We start from the raw sequence: 19,883 nt of genomic DNA, 5'->3' as shown, positions 1-19,883 counted from the left end.
AATCTTTAAGGACTTAGTTTCTTCTGTTACCTTTTATACCTTTTTCCATTTAGCATATTCTATTAACATATATATATATATATATATATATATATTTAATTTAGTTTACAACACTAAATTCCATAATCCCTTGAATTTCTGAATTTCAAATATTCTCCCTCTTCCTCTCCTCCCCTATCCCCCCATGGCAGTGTGCAGTCAAATATAGAATATACAAATACCTTCACATTAAATTTTAGTCAAGTTGTAAAGAAGGATTACAACTAATGGAGTAAACAATAAGAAAGAAGAAATAAAAAAGAGAGTAAACAAGAATTTTCCTTCAATCTGCATTCAAATTCTGTAGTTCTTTTTCTGGATATGAATATCCATTTCCATCAAGACTCTTTTGGAGTTGTCTTATAACCTTTCATTGCTGAGAGGAGACCAGTCTATCAATGTTAGTCATCAGAGATATGCCATGTCTATAATTTTGTACAAAATTCTCCTGGTTCTGCTCTCCTTATTCAGTATCAGTTTATATGACTCTCTCCAAGTCTGTCTGTTCCTAATTTATATATATATATATATATATATATATATATTTGCTTTTTGGAGGGCAATTAGGGTTAAATGACTTGCCCAAGGTCACACGGCTAGTTTTTGTGCTGAGTGTCTGAGGTCAGATTTTAACTCAGGTCCTCCTGACTCTAGGGCTGGTCCTCTGTTCACTGTGCCACTTAGCCACCCCCTCTTCATTTCTTATATCTCATTAGTATTCCATTGCATTTATATACCACAACTTGTTTAGCCATTCTCCAATTGAGGAGCATCCCCTGATTTCCAATTTTTTGCCACCACACAAAGAGCTGCTATAAATATTTTTGTACATATGGGTCCTTTTCCCACTTCTATGATCTCTTTGGGATACATCCCTAGAAACATTATTTCTGAGTCAAAGAGAATGCACATATCTGTAGCTTTTTGCGCATAGATTTCTCTCCAGATTGGTTGAATCAGTCATAACTCCACCAGCAATGCATTACTGTGCCAATTTTTCCACATCCTCTTCAACATTTAACATTTTCCTGTGTTGTCATCTTAGCTAATTTGACAAGTGAGATGTGGTATGTCAGAGTTGTGATATTCATTTCTCTAATCAATAGTGATTTGGAGCATTTTTTTTCATATGTTATAGATATCTTTAATTTCATCCTCTAAAAAATTACCTTTTTATATACTTTGACAATTTATCAATTGGGGATTTACTTGAATTCTTATAGATTTGAAAAAGTTTTCTGTATATTTTAGATAATGAGTCTTTTATCAGAGACAATGGTTGTAAAAATTATTTCCAAATTTTCCACTTCCCTCTTAATCTTGGTTTTATTGTCTTTACTTGTACAGAAACTTTTCAATTTAATGTAATAAAAATTATAAATTTCAGACTTCATAATGCCCTTTAACTCTTGTTTGACCACAAAACCTCCCCTTCTCCATAAATCATTCCTTGCTCTCCCAGATTGCTTACAGTATAAGCTTTTATACCTAGATCATGCATCCATTTAGATTTTATTTTGATATATGGTGTAAGATATTGTTCTGTCCCCAGTTTCTGCTTTACTATTTTCCAGTTTTCCCAGCAGTTTCTGTCAAATAGAGGTTATCACAGAAGATTACTATAGTCATAGGCAGCTGTGTCTTATGTACATAATTGATTACACTGATCCAGTTTTCTATTTCTCAGTCAGTACCAAGTATTTTTGATGAAAGCTGCTTTATAATACAGATTAAAATCTGGTATGGCTAGGTCACCTTCCCTTACATTTCTTTTCATTAATTCCCTTCATATTCTGGAACTTTTCTTCTTCCAAATGAATTTTGTTATGTTTTTTTCCTAGCTCTATAAAATAATTTTTAGTACATTGATTGTTATGGCACTAAATATGTAAATTAATTCAGGTAAAATTGTCATTTTTATTATATTAGCTCACCCTATCCATGAGCAACTGTTTTTTTTTCCAGTTATTTAGATCTCACTTTATTTGTGTGAAAAGTATTTTGTAATTGTCCTGAGTTTGTTTTGGAGGAATATATTCCCATATATTTTATACTATCTTCAGTAACTTTAAATGGGATTTCTCTTTCTTTCTCTTGATCTTAGATTTTTTTTTAGAAGTATATATTAATGCCAAGTATTTATGTGGTTTATTTTATATCCTACAACTCTGCCAAATTTATTTATTCTCTCAACTATTTTTTAATGGATTCACTAGTATTCTCTTAGTATATCATCATATCATCTGCCAAGAGTGATAGTTTGTCTCTTCTTTGCCTAATTTGATTACTTCAATTTCTATTTCTTTTCTTATTGTAACTGCTAACATTTCTTTTACCAAATTGAATAAGAGGGATGATAGTAGATATCTTTGTTTCACCCCCAATTTTTTTTGGAAATTCTTCTAGCTTATGCCCATTACATAATATATACTTGCTAATGGTTTTAGATAGATGCTACTTATTATTTTAAGGAAGACTCCATTTATTCCTTTATTTTCTAGTGTTTTTAATAGAAATGGGTGTTGTATTTTGTCAAATTCTTTTCCTGCATATATTGAGGTAATCATACGGTTTTTCTAATTTTGTGTTTGCCATGATTGAGTATCCTAATAGTTTTCCTAATATTGAACCATCCTTGCATTCCTGGAGTAAACCTTACCTTATCAAAATGTATTATTCTTGTGATAAATTGCTGTAATCTTTCTGCAATTTACTTTCTCTATTTTGTCTCTTCCTGATTTTATGTATCAGGACTATATTTGTGTCATAAAAAGAATATCATAGGACTCCTCCAATTTTCCCAAATAGTTTGCAAAGTATTTGAAACTACTGTTCTTTAAATATTGGATAGAATTCACTAGTAAATTCAACTGGTGTTGGAGATTGTTTCCCAGGGAGGACCTTGATGGCTTGTTCAATTTCTTTTTCTGAGATGGGGTTATTTATGTAATTTTATACCTCTTCAATTAGTCTGGGAAACTTATATTTTTGCAAATATTCACACATTTCACTAAGACTGTCAAAGTTATGTGCATACAATTGGGCAAATAATTCTGAATTACTGTTTTAATTCACTCTTCATTGGAGGTAAATCCACACTTTTCATTTTTGATACTTGTAATTTGGTTTTCTTCTATCTTTTTATCATATTGACTAAATGAGATTCAACTGTGGTTTTTTTATGAACTTTAGTTTTATGTATTAATTCAATAGTTTCCTTACTTTCAATTTTATTACTTTGGTTTTCAGTATTTCCAATTTAATATTTAATTGGGGATTTTTAATTTGTTCTTTTTCTTCCTTTTTCATTTGTATGCCCAATTTATTGACCTTCATTTTCTCTCTTTTATTCTTGTATGCATTCAGAGATATAAAACTTCCCTAAGAATTTCTTTTTCTGCAACCCATAAGTCTTTGTTTATTGTCTCATTATTGTGATTCTCTTGAATGAAGTTATGGATTATTTCTATAAATTCTGGTTTGACCCATTCATTCTTTAGGATTAAATTATTTTGTTTCCAATTAGTTCTTAGTATATCTTTCCATGGACATTTTTACATAAAATTTTAATTGTGTCATGATCTGAGAAGGAATCATTTAATATTTCTGCCTCTCTGCACTAAATTGTGAGGTTTTATGCCCTTCTACATGGTCGACTTTTGTGTATGTGCCATGTACTACTGAGAAGAAGGTATATCCTTTTTTTCCCATTTCTATTTTCTCCAGAGGTCTTTCATATCTACCTTCTCTAAATTTTTTTTCACATCCTTAACCTCTTTCTTGTATAGTTTGAGTTTAGATTTATCAAGTTCAGAGATGGTTAGATTGAAGTTCCCACTAATATAATTTCACTATGTTTTTCTTCCTCTTACTCCTTAACTTCTTCTCTACAAATTTGCATGCTATAAAGTTCATGCATATACATTTACTAATGATATTGCTTCATTTTCAGTACAGCTTTTTAGCAGGATATAGTTTCCTTCCTTATTATTATATTTCCTTCCTCCCTTTTAAATAAATTTATTTTTGCTTTTCCTTTATCTGAGGTAAGGATTGCTATCACTTCTTGTTTTTTTTTTACTTTAACTGAAGCATAATATATCCTTCTCCAGCCTTTTACCTTTACTCTGTCTGTATCCCCTGATTTCAAATGTGTTTCTTGTAAACAGAATTTTGTAGGAATTTGTTTTTAATCCATTCTGCTATCTGCCTCTGTTTTATGGGAGAGTTCATCCCATTCACATTCACAGTTATGACTACTATCTGTGTCTCTCCTTCCATCCTATTTCTTCCCCCTTCTTATGTTTTTTTCTTCCTAGTCCCTTCCCCTCCTTAAGAGTTTTCCTTTTGACCACCACCCCCCTCAGTATTCACTCTCTATGAAACCTCCTCCCTCAACCTATCCTTCCCAGTTACTACTTCTTCCTTCCCTTCTAACCATTTGCTTTCCCCCCAGCTTTCCTCTCCTGCCTGTAAGACACAATAGATTTTATATTTAGTATTTTATTCCCTTCTTGAACACCATCTGGTGACAGTTAAATTCTTGCAGTGCTCCTCCCCCCCTTTCCCTCTGCTATAATGAGTTTTTATATTTCTTCACATTAGAATACTATACTTAACTGATACCGTTATTCCTTACTTGAACCAAAACCAATGAGAGTAAAGTTCATATAACTTTCATCTCCCTCCCTTCTTTCCCTCTGTTATATTTTTATGCCTCTTTTTGTGGCATAATTAAAAAATTTCTGCCTCCTCCTTTCCTTTACTCCCATTACAATCCCTTTGTACCTCTTAATGAGATTTTCATCATCAGATTAATTTATAACCACAACCTTTATCTATGAATATCCCTTTTAAATATCATGATAATTACACAATTCTCAACATTGACAGGTATCAACTTTCCATATAGGGATATAAACAGTTGCTCTTTTAGAATCACAAGTTATGTGAGTATGTGAGTGCATTTGTGTGTCTGTGTGTCTGTGTGTGTGTGAGTGTGTGTGTATGCTTTCCCTGTTTGCCTTTTTATGTCTTTTTTGAGTCTTGTATTTTGCTATCAAACTTTCCATTGAGCTCTGGATTTTTCATCAGGAAAGTCTGGGAATCCTTAATTTCCTTGAATGACAATACTCTTGCCTGAAAGATTATGCTCAGTTTTGCTGGATAGTTGATCCTTGTTTGCAATCCAAGCTCTTTTGCCTTACAAAATAACATATTCCTATCCCTTTGAGCTGCTAGGTTCTGTGTGATCCTGACTGTAGTTCCATGATATTTGACTTGTTTCTTTCAGACTTCCTGCTGTATTTTCTCCTTCACCTTATACTTCTGGAATCTGGCTACAATATTTCATGCAGTTTTCAATTTGGGATCTCTTTCAGATTTTTTGCCCTCGGGTTGTAGGACCTCAGGACAGTTTTCTCTGATAATTTCTTGGAGTATGTTGTCCATATTTTTTTTTTCATCGTGACTTTCTGGTAGACCAATAATTCTTAGATTATCTCTCTAGGGTCTGTTCTCCATATCATTTGTTTTTCCAGTGAAATATTTTACATTTTCGTCGAATTTTTAAAAAAAATTTTTTTTTTAAGCAATCAGGGTTAAGTAACTTCCTCAAGTACACGGCCAGCTATTTCTGGGTGTGGTGCTGAGCGTCTGAGCCCGGGATTCGATCTCCAGGTCGTCCCAACACTGGAGCCGGTGCTCCTACTCGCTGAGCCACCTGGCCGCCCCTAAGCAATTGGGGTTAAGTAACTTGCTCAAGGTTACACGGCCAGGAGTTTCTGGGTGGGTGCTAAGTGTCTGAGCCCGGGATTCAATCTCCAGGTCTTCTCAACACTGGAGCTGGTGCTCTTACTTGCTGTGCTACCTGGCCGCCCCTCGAATTTTTTTAATCTTTAAGTTTTGTTTTACTGGTTCTTGATGCCTCGTAGAGTCATTAGCTTTGATTGGACTGATTCTACATTTTAGCTAAGTATTTTCCTTGTTAGTTTTTTCATTCTTTTTATTTTTTTTTAGTTTACATCTTTCATTTCCACAAGATTTTAAGGTTCAATTTGTCTCCCCATTTTCCCCCTACCCACCACACCAAAACTGCAATCACATTGAATATCCCCTCCCCTAATCTGCTCTCTCCCATATCTTCCCCCATCCCCCTCCAACTTTCCAGTAGAGCATGGTGAATCTCTATGGTTAGTTTTTATAATTCCTTTTCCATTTGTCATATTTCATTATGAGAGAGGTATTCTTTTTTCAGTTAGATTTTGCACCTTCCTTCACAATTCATAAATTTTGCTTTTTAAAGATTTGCTTTCTTCAGTGTGATATGCTCTCCTCCCCCCCATCCCCACACACATATTTTTGGCAATTGTAAGTTTAAAATAATTGCTCAATTTATCTGCTATCTCTCTAATTTTACTTTTAAAATCCTTCTTAAGCTCTTCTAAGAATGCTTTGTGGCTTGAGATCAGTTCCTATTTTCTTCTTTGGTCTCAGGTGTGGGTATAGAGTCAATGCTGTCCCCTTCTGAAATTAGTTCTTCTCACTCACAATAATAGTATTCAATTTTCTTTGGTTTTGATTTTCCAACTTGCTTTGCCACATTGTGATTGCCTATTTCCTGTCTCTTAAAGTTGATTTCTGCTTCTGGGGTACTTACTCTGACCCATGTTTCTCAAGTTGGGAGATAGGGAACTGGTTGTTGACTTTGTGTGCTGTAGATTCTGGGTGTCTAGACTGAGGCCAAGCTCAGGACTTTCAGTGTTTCCGCTGGGTTACCCTGAGGCTCACAGAATAACACATTGGGGAGGGGTGATCTGGCCACTTCAGGTTTCTGCCTCTGTGTCCCTGGGATAGAGTACAGGCAGGCTCAGAAGCAGCTAGTTGGACCATGCTGGTGTCTTCAGATTTTCCTCATTGTGCTAAGGCACACCTGGCTTCTGGTGTTAGAGTTTTCAGACTCCACTCCCCTTGGCTCAGGGGGACCTATCCTAAGCTTCTTATTCTGGGGACCAGGGGCCTGGTCACAGGATTTCTCTGGCAGGGCCTAAGGTGCTTGCAGCTTGCACACTGTGCTGGAGGTGGACTGGTCTAGTTGAGCCTGTTGTGTCAGGGTACTAGGGTTCAAATTTTCTTTCTAGGCTGATGCTGGAGTTTTCACTAGTGACCTAATGAGTCAGGAGAGAGAACTTTGGTTGCTGATATATGCTGTGCTTAAGATTCTCTTGCTGCCTTTCCTGGACCCCATCTGTGCTAGACTATGCTCCCCTTTTGCTCAAGTGAGACAGACCTTTCTTGAAGTCCTTCTAAGTTGTCACAAGTTGGAAAATTGTTTCACCCTGTCTTTTTGTAGTTCTGTCATTCCAGAACACATTTAGAGGCTTGATTTAATGTTGTTTCCAAGGGGAACTGGGGAGAGCTCATGCAAACTTCCTGCATTCTCTCCACCATCTCGGCTCAGCCCCAGAGAAAACAGACATTTCAAATTTGGGAGTATTCTGACAGATATCAATCGAGGGAATAAATTTCATTCCTTCTCACTCTAAATTTCGTTCTTTCTCTGCTATATATGCTTAATTGTTTATTGTTACATCATATATAGATATCTTTAGTACTTCTGAATAATGAATACTCAGTAAGCCTTCCAAGTCAGAGAGATTTTATAATCCTTTTTTCACTCAAAGAAGAAGATAGAGTTAGAATACAACACCACAGTGCATAACAATGCTGGTCTAGGGCTTTGTTTTTAAGAACACAGATGGAAGATATTAATTAGCATTTATTAAATGCAATCTGCCTTAATTTTACATACAAAAAGTCATTTGAAGTGTAAAGTTCAATGAGTTTTCAGTTTATCTCTTCTAATGAATTCTAATGAATTGCTTTCATTAAGAAGAGAATGAAAGTTTAATTAAACTTTGCTTGCATTTTAAGTAAATTATCATTGTGTTTATAGCCTGAAAGTATAAATAAAGAGTCTGTAACCTATTTTGCCATAATAAGTTTTTTTTAAGGTTATGAGGTGATAACTATATAATTGAACTGGAAATCAGGGACTATGCTTCAGTGTCTTTAACATACAATGACTAAATTAAACTCATCTATTTAAATCAGGAAAATGATGGATAATATGCTATAATATATGAAATGTTACAAATTGGATCTACATATATTTTACAACAATAATAATGAAAGAATGAGAAAAAAAAGCATTCAAAAAGTCTCTTCCAAATAATTCCTCCCTTGTTTTGAAAGGGTAAAATGTCATCTATTCTTTGGCAAGTTTCTTGAGGTGAAGTGAAATGACATTTTTAAAGGGTTCTTTCTGTCTACCCACCCACAACATAAGCCAGAATTTGTATATAATGCTTTACTCAATATTTTTTTTTCTTAATAATGTGATGGAATCCCAATAAAGTTATACCCAATCTCAATATTTTAGGTTTCTTATGGGTCTCACTGCACAGGTAGCATGTCCTGATTTAAACACATAATCTGGCTTTAACAACACTACAGGCCCCCAGATTTAATACAGTCACTTCCCATTAGTTTCCACCACCCCCCAGATCTAGTTCACGTATTTGAGCATATGTGGTTTTGTACTCAAACACAATCACATTTTCCATTTAGCCCAAGGCAGAACCATAATACCTGACTATCCACCTTGAACAGACAGGACCACAATACCTAGCCAATCAAAGAGTAACACAACCAGGATGCTTGACAACCAAACTATAGAAGGCACCCTTTCCCAATACCTAATCCCTTAAGAGATCCCTCCTGTCTTTTTAATATTCACAATTTTTGTTGTATAATTGCATTTTTACCCAATAAAATTCCTCTTGCTTTCTCTGAAAGCTTCTCTGAAGTTTCTGGTTCCTCTTGGAATCTAGCCCACTTCTGAGGGGCATCAATCTTCAGTAAATACTCATACTTGAATTAGAAGTGGTCTAACTCTAAATTCTTTGATACGGTGTCACCAGAACACGCCATGGAACTGCATGGTGTCCCTAGGTGGGCAGTCTCTGACTCTGATCCCACCTCCATTCACATGTAACAGAGTCTCTGCTTCCAAAAACCTGTAATCCAAAGGTAAGCATATCTTTTCCACTTTTTTTTTTGCTTGGAGTTTCTTGGAAACCACACTGGCATGTGTGTGTGTGACTGCTAGCACACTCTGCTGAAGTTGACCTTGTCTAGTTGAACCTGTTGTGCCAGGGTTCTAAGGCTCATAATTTTCTTTCTGTACTGAGACTGAAGGTCTTATTGGCTTCCAGAATGGCTGCTAGCACAGGTTCTTAGATCTGCTCTACTAGGAAAGATAGCTATTTGATGGGTCAACAATCATTTTCAATTACATTCACTAGTTCAGGGAAATGTCAGTACCCTGAACTTTAGAGAAAATATAAGTGGAGAAATAAAGAAGAACAGACAGGGCTCTGACTGTCTGAATCAATTACACACTTTTCATAAATCCCTGGACCAAGAGAGCCTTTACATCTGAGGAGTTGGGGAGCTCTGAATATACAGGCACTCAGAATCTTGAACAGGGAATCACGAGAACATTTTCAGAAGCGAGCCCCCAAGCAAACTATCAACTCAGAGTATATATACACATCTCAGAGTCAAAAGGTATCACAACCCTCATAACTCAGTGCCTAATTAGAAATTAGCAAAAGGTGAGAAAGTTTCATTCCAAGCTAGCCTCCCCTAAGAAAGCTTCCCTTATTGGGCTCCACATGAGGCCTACTAATGAGCAGTAAAGATTTTAAATCCCATTAAGATTGCAGTCCTTCAAGCACCTAGAAAGACTTGACTGGATTGCTTAGGCCTTAACTTCTAAGACCCTTTTGGCCAGCAAATTCATGAGAGGCTTCAATCTCAATAGATTCCTGTACTTGGATTAGAGGTGGTTTGACTGAATTTGTGAAACAGTGCTGCCACAACACAGCATGAAACCACAACAAATGGGTATGTTATCCAGGGACACTTGGCACCAAAAGTCCCCCAGGTCTAGAAAGGGACCTGAAAAACCCAAATGGAGTCTTGAAGAATCTGACACAATTGAAAAACAAAAAAAACAAACAGACAAAAGTCCAGACCAAGTCTAGTTTCTTCTCCGAGTTGAAACATACAAAGAATATTGCTAGCAAGCAGTCCAGGTCTCTGTAATAGGAATGTAAATTTTAAAGATCTTCCCTGCCCCTAGGCTAAAGTGCACCTGGAGCCTGGGGTGGGAGGCTTGTTTTTCAGTAGATACTTCTTGATTGGCCAGTGAGCCAATAAGGTTGTTACATTCTCCGAGCCAGGAGAAGGCTATATAAGCCCTGATGTGTAGCTTTGTTTGGGGGCTCACTTTGAGAAGTGTTCTGTGATTTGATATGGATTCTGGGAAGCCATTGTCCAGAGCCCCCTCGGCTTTGAAAAAACCCACATGTTGAAACCCAGATGTGGACTGGGTATGAATGTAATGGTTGGACAGTTTGAAATCTGTCTACTAGATCTGTTTCTGTCTTGATAATTCTGTCTGTGTACTTTGAAGTTCGGGGTGCCGACCTTTTCCCCTGAACAAGGTAAACGATATATGTCTGACTGATTAAAGTAAGCTAGTTAACCCATTTTGAGTTGCTTTCCTTTAACAAAGCAGATCCAAGAACCTATGTTGGCAGCAAACCCTGAGGATGCTTGGGGTGCTTGCTGCTACAAAATGGCGTCACAAACAGGATCTGCAGAGTAAAAGGAAAGTATGGGGACTGGGATAATTGTTTGTTTCCAAAGTGAGCCCCAAAACAAAGCTACACATCAGGGCTTATATAGCCTTCTACTGGCTCAGAGAATGTAACAACCTTATTGACTCACTGGCCAATCAAGATCTACTGAAAAACAAGCCTCCCACCCCAGGCTCCAGGTGCACTTTAGCCTAGAGGCAGGGAAGATCTTTAAAATTTACATTCCTGTTACAGTCTCCCTTCATTTAGTAAAGAGAATTTTCATTCATTCATTCAATCATTTATGTCTTTGTTTATTTATGTATGTATGTTTTTATTCCTTTATTTAATTTAGACATTATCTCCTCATATTCAACTTATGCTGTGTCCTGTCTATGTATACATATACATATTTATGCCCACACTCACATATATATTTATATACACATATACCTGCTTATACATACATATTTATGTATACATATATGTACACCTATATTCCCTTCAACTAGCCTCATACTGAGAATACTCTTATGAGTTACAATTATCATTTTTTCAATGTAGGAATGTAAATAGATCAACTTTAATAAATTCCTTATAATTTCTTTTTACTGTTTCATTCTCATGTTTCTCTTGTTTCTTTTATTTGAAAGTCAAATCTTTATTTCAGCTCTGGATTTTTCATCAAGAATGTTTGAAAATCCTCTATTTCATTGGATAACCATATTCTCCCCTGTAGCTTTATACTCAGTTTTGCTGGGTAGGTGATTCTTAGTTTTAGCCCTAGCTCCTTTGTTCTCTGGAATATTATATTCCACGCCCTGCGATCACTTAAGGTAGAAGCTGCTAGGTCTTGTGTTATCCTGATTGTGTTTACACAATACAGAAATTATTTCTTCCTGACTTTCAGTATTTTCTCTTTGACCAGGGAACTCTGGAATTAGGCTATGATATTCCTAGGAGTTTTCTTTTGGGAATGTTTTCAAGAGGTGATCAGTGAATTTTTTTAATTTCTATTTTACTCACTGGTTCTAGGGTATCAGGGAAATTTTGCTGGATAATTTCTTGAAAGATGGTGTCTAGAATCTTTTTTTGATCATGGCTTTCAGGTTGTCCAGTCATATTTAAATTATCTCTCCTAGAGCTATTTTTCAGGTCAGTGGTTTTCCAGTGTGATATATCACTTTGCCTTCTATTTTTTCTTCTATTTTTGTTTGCATCTGTTTTATTGTATCTTGATTTCTCATAAAGTCATTAACTTTCAGCTGTTCTAATTTAATTCTGAAGGAGTTATTCTCTTCAATGAAATTTTGAAATTAATTTTCCATCTGAAAAAAAATATTCTTTCCCAAATCAAATGCTTTATTAACTTGTGGCTTACATCTTTCATTTCTGCAAGAATCTGAGTTATAAATTTTCTCCCCGTTTTTCTCCTCCCACCACCCCAAAGTAGCAATCGCACAGGATATCCCATCCTCCAATCTTCTCTATCCCATATCTTCTCCCTTACCCCCTCCAACTTTCCAGTAGGGCATAGTGGATTTCTATGCCCCAGTGACTGCATATATTATTTCCCAGTTACACGTAAAATAATATTAATAATAGTATATATATATATATATATATATGTATATATATATATTTAAACACTTGATTATAAAACTTTGAATTCTAGTTTCATTCCCTTCTTCCCTTGTCACCTACCGTTACTGGGAAGATAAGCAATTCAGTATAGGTTGTACATGTGTAGCTATGCAAAACATTCCCACAGTGGATATATTATAAAAGACTGACTATATTTCCCTTCCTTCTATCCCATCTCCAACTTGTCCTTTTCTCTACTTTGATCCTTTGCCTTTTGAAAAGTGGGTTGATCCAACTTCCCTCTCCCCCAGCCTGCCCTCCTCTCCATCATCTCCCCTCTTATCCCCTTCCCTCCCCCTAGTTTCATGTAGGGTGAGATACCCTATGTAGTGTGTATGTCATTCCCTCCCTAAATCAAATTCCATGAGAATAAGGTTGACCCATTCCCTTTTGCCTTCCTCTTCCTCCCCTCCATTGTAACCATTTAACCTTGCCTCTTCCATATGACATAGTTTACAGCATTGTTTCTGTCCCCATCTCCTCTCATTGTATTCACCTCTAACATCTTAATTTCACCTTTTAAGTATCATCCCTTCCTATGAAATTGGTCCTGTGCCCTCTATCTATGTATACCTGAAAACATATATACAAATATTCACATATGTATTCATACACCCATATACCCTCATATATATATATATATATATATATATACACACATACACACACACACACACACACATATATATATATATATATATATATATAGCCTTTAACTATTTTCTTACTGATAAAAGTTTCATCAGCTACAATTATCATTTTTTTTCCATGTAGGAATGTAAATATTTCAAATTTGATATCTTCCTTATGATTTATTTTCCCTCTTTACATTCTCATGCTTCTCTTGCTTCTTGTATCTGAATGTCAAATTTTCTATTTCAACTCTGGTTTTTTCACCAAGAATAGTTGAAAGTCCTCTATTCCATTGTATGACCATATTTTACCCAGAAATATGATACTCATTTTTTCTGGGTAGTGATTCTTGGTTTTAATACCAGCTACTTTGCCCTATGGAACATCATATTCCCAGCTCTTTGATCCCTCAGTATGGAAGCTGTCTGATCCTGTGTTATCTTGATTGTTTTCCCACAATATTCAAATTGTTTCTTCCTGGATGCTTGTAATATTCTCTCCTTGATCTGGGCATTTTGGAAACTGGCTGTAATATTCCTAGGAGTTTTTTTGGGGGGGATCTTTTTCAGGAAGTGATCAGTGAATTCTTTCAACCTCCATTTTGCCCTCTTGTTCTAAAACATCAGGGCAGTTTTCCTTGAGAATTTCCTTTTGGATGATTTCTAGACTTTTTTTTCATCATGGCTTTCAGATAGTCCAATAATTTTTAAATTATCTCTCCTGGATATATTTTCCAAGTCTGTGGTTTTCCCAATGAGATCTTTCACATTGCCTTCTATTTTTTTTTCATGTGTTTGGATCTGTTTAATAGTATCTTGATATCTCATAAAGTCACTAGTTTCCATTTGCTCCAATCTAATTCTGAAGAAATGATTCCCTTAAGTGAACTTTTGAGATTCTTTTTCCGTCTGGCAAATTTGCCTTTTTAAGGCATTTTTCTCCTCATTATCTTTTTGAGCCTCTTTTGCCTTCTGGGTTAGTCTATTTTTAAGGTGTTATTTCCTTCAGTCAGGTTGTTTACTCTCATTTCATAATTTTCTTGCCTCATTCTCATTTTTCCTCCCAATTTTTCCTCTGCTTCTCTTGTTTTTGAAAATTCTTTTTAATGTCCTCTGTGGCCTGTAACCAGTTTGTATTTTTATTTGAATCTTTAGGTGCAAGAGTTCTGCCTTCACTATCTTCCTCCTATTCCATGCTTTGATCAATTTTGTCCCCAAAATAGGATTGTAAAGTTGGGTTGCTCTGTTCGTTTTACTTCCTTTGCCTGCTTATGTTGCCATTCAATTACTTGACTTTTGGACTTTTTGCCACAGTAGGACTCTGCCACCAGACAGGGGAACTTCATCCCCAATGCTGAAGTTTTCTCAGCTGCCTAAGGTATTAGTTGGGTGCCCTCCCTGAAACCTCTGTATCCTCTGGCAAGCTGGTCACACAACCAGGACCTCCACCCTAGACTGCAATCCAGATCCAAGCAGGTTAAAGCAAGAACAATTACCCCTCAGACTGATTGCTTGGTCCCCCTACAATCTGAAGTGCACAGCACCTCAACAGCTTCTTCCCCCATCTGCAAAAGCTGATGCACTCCCAAATATTTGATCCTAAAATCCACACACTACACTTACCTCTCACTTTGTCCTTAGCATCTATGTGTTGATAAATCTGGAAATTGCCACAGCTTCTGGTGATCTGAAGTCCCTCCTGCTGGTGGCTGGTCAGGCCCCCATGGGGCTGGGCTTGGCTCCCAGAGCGCTGCATTAGCTGCTTGATGCCAGCCTGCCAGGCTGTCCTTAATGGGAAGTTTGCTTATCTCTGTCATTTTGTGGGTTATGTAGCTCTAAAATTTGTTTAGAGTCATTTTTCACATGTCTTGGAAGTGATTGAAATGGAAGCTCATATCAAGTTTTTTCTTCTAGTCTGCCATCTTGGCTCTGCTGTCTGTAATTTATTTTTAGAAGCTATTTAAGATATTTTAAGAAATTTAAGGTAATAAAGCTTAAAACTACAGTAAACTTTTTAGAACATTTGTTGTCACCCATTATTTCAAAACCTAAATATCTTTAGTAAATTGAACTTTGACTCAACCACACTGAGGCAAGGGTTTAATTAGAAAGAGATTGATATGTAAAATTTACCACAGATCTAATCTCTACCTAAGTTATAGGTTTTTGTCCAACTTGGGGTTTAGACTGTGAAATACCATTTTTTTCCTAAAACAAACTTTCTAAAGATGCAGGAGAAAGAACCATATAAACCTCAGTATACCTTAGACTTGGAAAGCTTAATTTGTGTAACACTGTTAAACATGATTTTCTGCTACATTCATCTGAATCCACTCTGTTGTGTTTCTTTACTCTTTTGCCAGGTAAGCATCCCACTTGGTGCTATTAGTATTCCTATAAGGACTGTGTGAAAGAATTACCCTTCAGTTTATAACTATTTCCAGGTCTATGTATGATAGGGATTTTCATTTTCTCTTCCTCCAGTTAATTTTCCCTCATATGGAAACACCTCTACTCTAGCATGTGAGCATTGAATCCTCTGCCTAGGAAATAGGACTCACTTATCTGGTTCTTATTAATATATCTAGAAATGTTGTTCCTTACCTTTTGTTTTGATAAATAATTTTCTTAAACTTTATTTTTGCTTATTTATTTAGTCCTAAAAAGGCAATTGAAATATTTTTTGTTTGAATTTGATGTATTTGACTGACTGTTTTGGGAAAATTAAATACAATCCAACACAATGGACAAGTAAGATATTCTAGAAAAGCTATTTCTTTTCTCCTCCTTTCTTAGGACCGCTGTTGCCACCAACAATTAGAAAGTTTATATTGTTACTTTAAAATATATTATGCAAGTTTCTAAAGTAAAACCTGAAGCAATCAAATGAGTGATTAATTTTAAAATTTCTTTTTTTTAAGCAATTGGGGCTAAGTAAGTTGCTCAAGGTTACACAGCCAGTTATTTCTGGGTGTGGTGCTAAGTATCTGAGCCCAGATTTGAACCCCAGGTCATCCTGACACTGGAGCCGGTGCTCTTACTTGCTGAGCCACCTGGCTGCCCCTAAGCAATTGGGATTAAGTAACTTGTTCAAGGTTACACGGCCAGGTGTTTCTGGGTGGGTGCTAAGTGTCTGAGCCCGGATTTCATCCACAAGTCATCCCTACAGTGGAGCTGGTGCTCTTACTCGCTGTGCTATTTTCACATTTCCAGAAGGATTAGAGAAAATCAATTTAGGAAAGGTTGAATTAATAATTGAAACAAGAAATAAGATCTTAGTAATAATCTTATTTACTTCTCATCTGTTTCTCCAGGCTTAATATCTTCAGATGAAATATAGGTATTACTCTGTTACTAAGATGTACTACTTAATATATTCCGAACTTTTCAGGATATTGAGCATGCATCTCACTTCTGTAGTTACTTATTGATATGTTGTAATTTTTTTCTCCTAATATGATGATGCATCAAAGTGATATTTAAGATATCACTTAATTGATATTTTTGAATATTCATTACACATAGGAAATATTTTTTAAATGTTATCAGTTAAGTAGCTAATTCATGGAAGATGCAAAACAACAATTTTATTTCAGTTCCCCAAAAAATCAATTTGAGTTGCCATGATCTCTACTGTCCTTTTTCCTCAAAATATGTTGAATAGGAAGTGGGAGCTCTTCATTCTATCACCCATTCTTTTCCTTTCTCCCATGTGAAAATTTCCCTTGTTATACACTAAAAAGCTGATATTGAATCTGAATTTTTCATTTTCACCCACACCATTGTGTATAATTCAGAAAAATTCAATGCCAATCATTGTTAGAAGGCAATCAATTTATGTTTGAGGCATCCAGAAACAATGACTCCACAAATCAAGCTTAAACAGGCTTGTGTGCTGGCACTGTTCTACTCCAATACATTCCAAGTGATTAACACCACCTGTGGCACTCCTAATTCACAGTGCCAGACAATTATTTCCCTTGGATACCCATTACCAGTAATTATTCACAAGACAGACTATTAGATATGGCTTGTGAACATCCCAGTTATAAACTTTAAAAAATAATTTTGATATTTCAATTAAGATTTTTTTTTGATGAAAAATGTGAATTAGAGTAGAATGTCTTTTGTAATAAAAGAAGAAGAATCCTAGGCTTATTTCTGAAGAAAGAGTTTAACATAACCATCAAAACATCTAGTTGCAGGAGATTTTTACTATTTTAATCCTTGTTGGATTCTTTTTTTTTTTAAAGCAAAGCAACAATTATAAGTCTGGCTAATATGGTAAAACAGGAGACAGCTTGAAACTAATAGTTTTTATTTCTTATCTTAAAATGTTTACTGAAAGTATGTGCTGAAGATTAAACATCTTAAATTATTTAGTATAAATAAAACAGATTAGCAAAAACCCTAGACTTAAATAAACATTAATCAAAATGTATAAAACTACTTTTCTACATATTTAATTACCTTATAAAGATCAGTTGAAGGAAATAAAATTTTAAGACTTTCATTTCGCAAATCCTTTCAGAACAACATCAAACAATGAGAAAGATTCTATATACATTTAAATGGATAAAATTATATTTACATTTTATCAAAATAATCAGTATAAATATATAAAGGGTTGATTATTTTATCTATGTAGTACATAGTAAAATATGCAATTATTTTATTGCATAATATGTCACATATTTGCCCAAAGTACCATAAATATATTCTCCTACATTTACCTTGATAATTTTTTAAATGATAATGATCTGATACCATGCTAGTATGAAGAATAAAAAGAAATATGTTAAATTGATATCATAATACAAATGTGAAAGAGAAAGAGAAATAGACTGAGAAACAGGCAGTGGAAAAAAGACAGAATGGCAATATAAATATATTTAAGATCCCCTTATCTTCTGCAATTAATGGAGAACTTAATTACCATTACAACAGGAGTTTCACTGGGATATCTTTTTAAGCACCAAAATATTATGTCATTTTTACTCTTGAATATTAACAGAGACACACCAAACAAAAGTCCAGAAAAGATGCTTTGTGCTTGGTTTCTGTTCCCATATTAACTTGTTGACCAAACTTGGTGTTGAGAGTTGAGGAGGAAAGAGCTGATGAAAAGAAAAAGCAGGAAAAAAAAGATAGCTGAATAAGAATGTTAACTTTCTTTTTCCTCTGTCCATATCAGCCAGTATCTAGAATCCAAGTCTTCCTTTCAGTTCTACAATTTAACCCTTTGTGTTCTATGAAACTGTAAAAATACTAATTACTTCTGAAGGAAGGGATTTCCTACTGGAAGAATTAAGTTATAGGGGAGTAGTAGGGATAATGAGGGAAATATTTTTCTATGAGAAATTGCTTTATTCTTATCTATGCCTTGAGGTGTGAAACTGATTGATATTTTTAAAGTCCTGGAGGGATATGTTGGCAGCTGTTGTCACTGTTTTGAAGCAGAAAAATAAAAAGTGTGAGAAGGAAAATGTTCTAGGAAAGCAATTTTTGTTTTATTTTCAAAACTAGAGAAGTGTAAGGAGTCTCTGTGTGTTTCTATGCTCTAGATATGGAAGATAATATGCTTAAATAACTTATTCTTTGAGTATCTAATAAGCAAAATACCATATGAAATGAATGTTGATTTCCAAGTAAAAATGTTAAAGAAAAAAATAAATAATACTATGTGATTATGGACAAAGTAAACTGTGTAGTTGAGGTAATTTGTATAGTTTAATAACAATTTTAAAGTGATTCACACAATTTAGTTGGGTTTTTAAATGTTTACTTTTAGAGCATAGAAGGGCCTATGGGAAATCTACAATTAATATTGGCAATGATGTACTTTATAGAGTTTTAAGTACTTTGTATGTGTTACCTCCCATGATCCAAACAATAATACAATATTACCCATTTTTTAGATAATGTAATTTAGACTGACAGAGGTAAAGCAAGTGCTTTAGCAAGAACCACATAGAAATTAAATGTCAAAAGCAGTATTTGAATTTAAGTATGTATGATCAGAAGTCTAACATGCTATTTGCTATGACATCTGTTGATGGAGCCGCAAGTGTGAGAGACACTGCAGTAGTCACAAGATGTTGGAGGGGGTGCACGTGACCTCTGAGAAGCAGGAGCTTGGAGATGTGGAGGCCGACTCTGCCGGGCTGAAAGGGCCGACATGGCATTGAGCGCAGGGCCGTGGGAGCTGACTTTGCCAGGTTGGGAAAGGCCAATGTGGCATTGAACGTGCCTTATCAACACGGACTCTTCTTAACACATACTCCTTTGCCCTGCACTCGGGAGAGTGCACCATTGGCCCCCACATGACATGTGACAGAAAGAAGAATGATAAGGATATTAGGGAAAAGGCAAGGGGAGGCTCCTCCCCCCCCCCCCCCCCCCCCCCCCCCCCCCCCCCCCCCCCCGCTCTCTGTCTCACTCTCTCTGTCCCGCGGTTCTGTTCTGCTTTGTTCTGATGGCCACACTGTAAAGATGTAACTGAATAAAGAGCAGCCTCGCTTGGCAACCTCCGTGTTCTTGGGTGTTCTGTGGGGGTAAGTTCTTCTTGGGGACAAGAAGCCGGACATGTCCAAAGACCGGGAATAAGGTAAGACTGCCGGAGCTGAGAAGGAGATCCCAGCATTCTGTCTAGGGATTTTTTTTTCAGTCATATCTAACTCCTCATGACTGCATTTGGGGTTTTCTTTGTGAAGATACTGGAATTCTTTGCCATTTCCTTCTTTTACTCATTTTACATATGAGGAACTGAGGGAAACTGGGTTAAGAGAGTGGCCAGTGTCACACTGCTTTTAAGTCTCTGAAGCCATATTTGAACTTAGGAAGATTAGTCTTCCTGCCTCCA

Source organism: Petaurus breviceps, unplaced genomic scaffold (assembly GCF_028583685.1).
Source record: "Petaurus breviceps papuanus isolate PSGF00001 unplaced genomic scaffold, PetGlider_PUasm1.0 90743, whole genome shotgun sequence".
NCBI lineage: Eukaryota > Metazoa > Chordata > Mammalia > Diprotodontia > Petauridae > Petaurus > Petaurus breviceps.
The sequence above is the reverse complement of the archived record's forward strand: the minus strand, read 5'-3'. Positions refer to the sequence as shown.